We start from the raw sequence: 8,714 nt of genomic DNA, 5'->3' as shown, positions 1-8,714 counted from the left end.
AAAATTAAATCAGATTCAATAAGCAATGGCAAGAGTATTTGTGCTAAGCCATACGTTAACAAGTCGGATACATCCAGCTTGCTTATTTGTGTGAAGCTTACTTTTGTATTTATGCTTTCTGATGATTGGATACTTAACAGGAAGAATCATGTAAAGTTGTCACCACCTAATCCATGTAGTTTGCTAACTCAGATTTTATTTAAAATTAGTATTTTTTAAAAGAAAAGTAAATAATTAACTTCTTTTAAAGAAAATAATAATATTTAAGATAATACATTAAAAATATTATTTTGAATACAAATATAGACACTCAATTACAGTGATACCTGAGGGGCTCTGCCAGGCCCAGCTCAGCATGGTTCACACTGCCTTGCTAGGATCCAGGCTCCCATTTATTCTACCCTAGTAGTCCTTTAACCAAGAATGGTTATGAAAATTATCATTATTTTTGTTTGGTTGAATTTTTCTTGTTTCCCTGGACTTAGTCCTGCTCATCTTTTATGTATCTTCATATTCTGTTCTTTTTATTTTATTCTATTGAGAAACAAATAGCAATGAGATATTTTCAAAATAGATTAATAGGACAGTTTCAATAACTAATATATTGTACATTGTTATCTTCTTAATGGTTGTCCATAGTACAAGATGCAGACAGGATATCCTATCCAAACACTATTAGTACAAATCTTGCTTCTCATTGAATTAAGTGAAAGTAGCTGTATATCTATCCTAACTATTCTGCATATACAGATACAAAATGGTCCTTCCTTTGTATCCACTTTTATTGTTTAGTCCTGTCAGAGATGGGTATTCCATTGGCATCTAAATACTGTAGGTATGTGAATTCAGCAAAATAATCCAACACGGTCCAGCAGTCTACAATAGTAGTGGGTTATCTACACAAGTTTTGACTTGAGCCTTTTACAGCTCAGCATATTAATATGGCTTTACTTTATATAACTCATTTTTATACTTTTCTGCTGGATGGTTAAGACTAAGATAAAGCAAGACCTATATAACAAGAGGGGCCGGGGAGATGGTTCAGTGGAATAAGCGCTTCCCTGGCAAGCAGAAGGGCCTGAGTTCAATCCCCAGTTCCGCCAAAAAAAAAAAAAAAAAAAAAAAAAAAAAAAAAAAAAGGCCACTTATTTGCCTCTTCCGCCGCCGCCCGGTCCCGTCGCCGTGATGAACATCCGCAATGCGAGGCCCGAGGACCTGATGAACATGCCGCACTGCAGCCTGCTCTGCTTGCCCGAGAACTACCAGATGAAGTAGTACTTTTACCATGGCCTCTCCTGGCCTCAGCTGTCCTACACTGCCGAGGATGAGAATGGGAAGATTGGGTATGTCCTGGCCAAAATGGAGGAGGATCTGGATGATGTGCCCCACGGACACGTCACCTCACTGGCTGTGAAGCGCTCCCACAGGCGCCGGGGCTTGGCCCAGAAGCTCATGGACCAGGCCTCTCGAGCCATGATTGAGAACTTCAATGCCAAGTGCGTCTCCCTGCACATCAGGAAGAGTAACCGGCCGCCCTGCACCTCTACTCCAACACCCTCAACTTTCAGATCAGCGAGGTGGAGCCGAAGTACTACACAGACGGGGAAGATGCCTACGCTATGAAGCGGGACTTCACCCAGATGGCTGAGGAGCTGAGGCGGCACCTGGAGCTGAAGGACAAGAACAGGCATGTGGTGCTGGCTGCCATCGAGAACAAGGTGGTGGGCAAAGGTGCTTCCTTGCCAGGCCCCGGGCGAGGCCTGCCGGGAGCAGAAGACCCTAGCTGCCGAAGACAGTGGTGGGGACAGCAAGGACCTCAGTGAGGTCAGCGAGACCACAGAGAGCACGGGTGTCAAGGACAGCTCAGAGGCCTCCGACTCTGCCTCCTAGAACCCACACACCCAGGCCTCAGCCCGTGAGCTGTCCCAATAAAACTCAGCCTGTGGCCTTGGGCAAAAAAAAAAAAAAACAAAACAAAGCAAAACAAAAAACCTATATAACAAGAAATGTAACTTTGGTATCTGATAAGGTCAGTCAAGGCCCCTCAGGATTTATGCCTGTAACCCTGTACTGCAGTTTGCAGATCCTTTGTCAGTGTCAGCCATGTGGATGAGTCACGGCCATTGCTTGACAATTTGCTCTCTGTGAAGCCTGAGAGAATGTTTTCTCTCCATGTGACTCTCCTTAGGCACACTCTATGTCATTGATCACATTGCTCTGTGGCCCCATAATCTCCTTGATCAGAAAATTTGGGACACAATTGAGTTACATGATGTTACAGTATAGGTTCTCCTATGTCCTGAGTCTTCACTGACCTTGAAAGGCTATGGTCAAAATGTTGGCTGTCCTTGCAACCCTTCTATTTCTCTAGTTTTTGGTCTGAAAATGTAGGTTGTTAACTCTCCAGAAGAGAAGCTTATTATTACCCTATGACATATCCAGTTGGGTTTATATCACTGTCTGTCTGAATATCAAACATCTTAGGCATAACTTGGAACAGGTATTTTCCATTAAGTATTGATATGTTAAACTTTAAATTCCTATAGAATATGGAGAAAAAATATCTAAAAAAGAGAAATACTTAAAGAATATGAATAAACAATTACATATTTTTACATGGTAATTTAGAAATCTAACCATAAACAGCATTATAGCAGGACAGTCCTGTGACTTTTTTCCTTAGGTCTTTTTTTATTTATTACCCTTTAAAAAAACCAAAAAAATTTACTGGAGAGACAGTATGGTAATAATTGGTAGGTCATGACAAGAAGGATGTATTTAGAAGACCAGAGTGACCTGCATTCCAAGTGTGACCCTTCTATTACACATTGCTATCTTCAGTGCAGTTGCTTGGTTTACAGGTATCAGCATATATAGTTAGTCAGGGTGAGAATCCTACCAATTAATGGCTGGTTTCAAAAACCTGCTGATGTTTTGCAGAATTATTGCCTTACCCATCCTGTGCATATAAATGTGTGGCTTTGCCCCAGTCATGTTTCACAGCTTTTCTCCTTGCCCTCTCTTCATTGTCCAGTTGTCAAGTACTTGCTTTCCTTTTAATTGTGTTATACCTTTCTATTTGTATTTCTTCTTTTGAATTCTTATACTAGGGAAATTATACAATATTTACACATGTGGGTCTGCTTTATTTCACTTATGAGTATATCTTCAAGTGGCATCCACTTAAATATAAAGGCTTCCATTTTATTATTCTTTATAGCTGAGTAATACTTAGTTGTATAAAAATACCACAACTTTTTCAACCATTCCGTATGTGGTGGGCATCTTGGTTGTTTCCAAGATTTGGCTATCACAAATTGAGCTTCTATACACATAGGTACACATACATCCTATGATATGACGTTTTCAGTTCCTCCTGGAAAATTCCCAATAGGGGGATAGCTGGAATGAATGGAATTTGCAGCCCTAGTTTTTAAAGGAGTCTCCACACTGATTTCTAGAATGGTTACACCAGTCTACATTCCCACCAGCAGTGGGGAAGGGTTCCTTTTTCCCCATAGCCTTTCCAACATTTGCTCTTGGTTGATTTCTTTATGATAGCCATTCTTTTTGGGGTGAGATGGTATCTCAGTGTTGTTTTAATTCGCATTTCACAGATGGCTAGTGATGTGGAGCATTTTTTCATATATTTATTTCCTTCTTTAATTTCATCCTCTGAGAAGTGTGTGCTCATCTCGGATGCCCATTTCTGGATTGGGTCTTTAAATTTTGGACCCCTAGTGTTTTTTAGTTCTTTATAAATTCTAGAGAGCATACCTTTGTCTGAGTGCTTATTTGTCAAGATTTTTTCGCAATTTGTGGGATGTCTTTTCACTTTGTTAGTAATTTCTTTTGACGTGCAAAAACTTCTCAATATGAGGAGGTCCCAATTGTTAATTCTTTCAAATGTTTCCCATGCCATTTGATTTTTGTTCATGAACTCTTTGCCTCCCTTATGTCTTCAAGAGTTCCTCCTACTTTCTTTTCTAGGAGATTTAGTGTTTCTGTTTTAATGTTTAGATTTTTAATCCATTTTCACTTTAGCTTAGTGCATGGTGATAGACCTGGGTCGTTTTAGTTTTGGGCATGTAGAGAGCCAGTATTTCCAGCACCATTTGTTAAAGAGGCTATCTTTCTTCCAGTGAGTATGTTTGGTCCCTTTGTCAAAGATGAGGTGGCTAAGTGTGTTCGTAGAGGCTTCAGTATCTTCTTCTTCTTTTTTTCCCCAAAATTGTATTGATAAACAGCAATGAGACAGTTTCAAATCAAATCGGAAGTACAGTTTCAACAAATAACACACTGAATATATTCTTCTTAGTGGTTATTTGCTGTACACTTCAGTATCTTCTAATCTAGTCCATTGATCCTCAGGCCTATTTCATTGCCAGTACCATGCTGATTTTATCACAGTAGCTTTGTGGTATAATTTCAAGTCAGGAATTGTAATATTTTCTGCCTTGTCTTTGTTGACCAGGATTGCCTTTGCTATTCTAGGTCTTTTCTGGATCCAAATCAAGTTTAGGAAAGATTTCTCTAAGTCTGGGGGCTATGTAGGTGGTAATTTGATAGGGATTGCATTAAATCTGTACAATTTTGGGAGTATGGCCATCTTCACGATTTTTGTTCTTCCCATTCAGGAGCAGGGAATATCTTTGCATTTTCTGAAATCTTCTATGATCTCTCTTTTAAGAGTAGTGTAATTTTCCTTGAAAAGATCTCTGACTTCTTTAGTTAGATTAGTTCCAAGGTATTTCATTTTCCTCAGTGTTATAGTAAAAGGTATTGCTTCTCTAATTTCCCTCTCAGTGTGTTTCTTATTTTTATAGGGGATTGATATTGAATTTTGTGTATTGACTTTGTATCCTGCTATGCTACTGTATTTGTGTATTGATTCTACTAGCTTCTTATTTATTTATTTATTTATTTATTTATTTATTTATTTTTATTTGTGTGTGTGGCCAGCTCAGCCCACCAGGGAGCGGGGCTGGCTGGCATGTGGTGCTGGGGGTTGAACCGTGGTCCCTGTGCTTTGCTAAGCTTGTTCTAAGTAGGTGCTTTAGACCACTGAGCCATCTCACCAGCCCTCTACTAGCTTCTTGATGGAGTTTTTTTTGTCTTCCAAGTAAAGTATCATGTCATTTACAAATAATGATAATTTAACTTCTTTTCCTATTCTTGTTCCTTTTATTTCTTTCTTTTATCTAATGCTTCTAACTAATGATCCCAGAACTATATAGAATAGGAGGGGTGAGAGAGGACATCCTTATCTTGTACCAGATCTGAGAATAAAAGATTTCATTTTCTCGCATTTAGAATTATATTAGCTGTTGGGTTGTCATAGATGACTTTTACTTCACATTGAAGTAGAGGCCTTCTAGTCCAATTTTCTGTAGGACTTTGAACATGAATGAGTGTTGGACATTGTCAAAAGCCTTTTCTGCATCAATGGAGATGATCATGTGGTTTTTAGATTTTGCTCTACTGATATAGTGTATTACATTTATAGATTTTCAAATATTGAACCATCCTTGCATCCCTGGGATGAATCCTACCTGGTCAAGGTGTATGATCTTCTTGATGATTTGCTGTATTCTATTTGCTAGGATTTTAGCATCTATGTTCATGAAGGAAATTGGACTGTAATTCTCTCATTTAGTTGTGTCTTTCCCTGGTTTTGGTATCATTATAATGCTTGTCTCCAGGAATGACATTTAGAGAACTGTTTCCTTTTCAATTTCACTGAAGAGTTTGAGGAGTATGGGGACTACATCTTCTGTAAATTTCTTGTAGAATTCAGCAGTGAATCCATCAGGACCTGGACTTTTCTTTGTCAGTAGGTATTTTATTACATCTTGTTTTTTATTGGTTGTTATTGGGCTATTGAGAGTGGTTGTATCTTGTCGATTAAGTTTTGGTAATTTGTACCTTTCTAGGAATTTGTCCATTTTGTCTGTCTTCTAATCTGTGTGAGTTAAAGATTCTTGAAGTAGCTATTGATAATCTTCTGAATTTCCACTGAGTTTATAGTAATTACCCCCTTTTCATTACTTATTGCTTGTATTTGAATTATTTCTTTTCTCTTTTTGATGAGGATAGCTAGGGGCTTATCAGTTTTATTTAGTCTTTCAAAGAATTAGCTTTTTGATTCATTAATTCTTTCAACTGCTTTCTTCATCACAATTGGATTAATTTTCTGCTCTAATCTTTATGATTTCTTCCTGTTTTTGAGCTCTGGGTTTGGTTTGCTCTTCCTTTTCTAGTTGTTGGAGGTGCAGCATTATGGTGTTTATTTATTTTCATTCTGCTTTTCTGATGTGTGAGTTCTCAGCTATGAATTTCCCTCTGAGAACTGCTTTCATCACATCCTATAAATTCTGATAAGTTGTGGTTGAAATTTCATTGAATTGTAGATATTGTTGAATTTCTTGTGTAATTTCATCTGTGACCCATTGGTTGCTGAGTAGGGTGTTGTTTAATTTCCATGTAGTTATGGGTTTTTCTGTGTTCTTGCCTCATTGATTTCCAGTTGCATTGCACTGTGGTCAGATAATATGCATGGGATAATTTCTGTTTTCTTACATATACTTAAGCATGATCTATGGACTAATATTTGTTCTATTTTAGAAAATGACCCGTGTGCAGCTGAAAAACATGTGTATTCAGTTGCGTTTGGGTTGAACACTCTGTATATGTCCACCAAGTCCATTTGTTCTAAGCTCTGGTTTAGTTTTGCTACTTTTTGGTAATTTTTTTTGGTCTGGTTTTGTATTCTATTCTTTTATCACACTCACCTGTGTTGAAATGTTTTGTAGTAAAAAAATAAATATGCATAGAGATATTTTCAAAGATCACTGTAGATATCAGCTCTGCACTAACTCTGTTTCTGAGGTTTTATTTTCCTCCAATGAATTCTATTTTTTTATTTTAAAGAGAAGAAAAATAGAAATAAAATAAAACAGTTTCAAATCAGGATAATATGAAAGTAACAACAATGAATATACTGCACAATGTTATTTTCATAGTACTTACTCAAGGCACAAGATGTAGGCATTAAATATTGCCTGAACATTTGTACTAATATTGTTGAGATAGGATATCATGTCTACATCTTATGCTCTGAATAATTGCTATTAAGACAATAATATGCAATGCATTAATTATTATAAATGTCATACTAACTTGTTCTGAAACTTTTTCATTGCTATTTTATCTTTTTTCTCATTAAAATGAATATAAGATAAAATATTATTTAAACAATACTAGTACAAACCTTTCTTTTCAATGAATTAAGAGAAACTAGCTGTATAAGTATCTTTAATATATCTTCTTTCCTTTCTCCTTTTCCTCATCAGTTTTTTTTTTCCTTGTGAACAGTTTCTCCCCAAATGACAGTATCTGTTGTACATTTTGGGTCTTATTTACTCAGTCAGCTTCTCCCACTGGAAAGACAATATGATGTTCACACATGTGGGTCTGATTTATTTCACTTATGAGTACGGCTTCTAGTTGCATCCATTTACATATAGTTCTCAAGCCTATCCTTCTTTATGGCTGAGTTCTCCACTATATTTTACAAAAAACACTCCATTTTATCCATTCATTGATTAATGAGCATTTCAGTTGTTTCCAAGATTTAGTGATGACAAATTGTGCTGCTAGAACATGGGGATACATATATCCCTGTGGTATGATGATTTTAGTTCTTCTGGAAAAATACCCAGAAGGGGACTAGCTGAGTTGAATGTGACCTCTAATCTTAGTTTTTTGAGCAATCTCTACATTGATTTCCATAGTGGTTGTACCACTATGGAAAATTCCCACTACCTGTGGAGAAGGGTTCCTTTTACCCTCTATCATTTCTCATTGATTGACTTCTTGGTGATACCCATTCCTTCTGGGGTGAGATGGAAACTCAGTGTTGTTTAATTTGCCTTGCTGAAATGATAAATGATTTTGGATTTTTTCATATATTTATTCACCATTTGTATTTATTCACCTGAGACATTTATATTCAGAATTTTTTTTGTACCAGTAATTGAACTCAGTGTCTTGTGCTTGCCAGGATGGCTCTTGTGCTGCAGATCTAAATCCCCCACCCTAAAGACATGTGTATTCATCTCAGATGTGCATTTCTGGATTGGGTCTTTGTATCATGGAGGCCTGATCTTTAAAAATTGCTTATATATTCTAGATAGGAGTCCTTTGTCTGAAGGACAGTCTGCTAATATTTTTCCAGATTTGTGGGCTTTCTTTCTACTATGTTGGTGATTTCTTCTGATGTGCAAAAACTTTTCAAAATAGATGATATGCCAATTGTTGGCTCTTTGAATTATTTCCTGTGTAGTTTGGTTTTTGTCCATGAACTCTCTACCTACCCTAACATCATCAAGATTTCTACCCATTTTCTGCTCCAGTAGATTTAGTGTTTCTGTTTGATTTATTTACTTTTTGATGTTTTCTAATATTTAGATCTTTGATCCATTTTGACTTTAGTTTAGTGAATAGTGACAGGCATGTGTCTAGTTTTAGTCTTTGCCATGTGCAAAGCCAGTTTATCCAGCACCGTTTGTTAAAGAGCCTATCTTCCTTCCAGTGAGCATGTTTGGCTGCTTTGTCAAAGATGAGGAGGCTGAATGTGTTTAAATTTGTGTGTGCATCTTCTATTCTGTTCCCCTGATTCTCAGGTCTTTTTTGCCAATACCATGTTGATTTTA

The 8,714-nt window shown here is 37.0% G+C and overlaps 1 pseudogene; it reads left to right on the top strand.

The window, feature by feature from the left end:
• The first annotated feature begins 1,185 nt into the window (after positions 1 to 1,185).
• On the top strand, positions 1,186 to 1,890 carry LOC101567875 (annotated as a pseudogene).
• Positions 1,891 to 8,714: the final 6,824 nt, after the last annotated feature.

Source organism: Octodon degus, unplaced genomic scaffold (assembly GCF_000260255.1).
Source record: "Octodon degus isolate 3935 unplaced genomic scaffold, OctDeg1.0 scaffold00306, whole genome shotgun sequence".
In the NCBI taxonomy this organism is placed as follows: domain Eukaryota; kingdom Metazoa; phylum Chordata; class Mammalia; order Rodentia; family Octodontidae; genus Octodon; species Octodon degus.
Note: the sequence above shows the minus strand (reverse complement) of the source record. Positions and strands in the feature narration are given on the sequence as shown.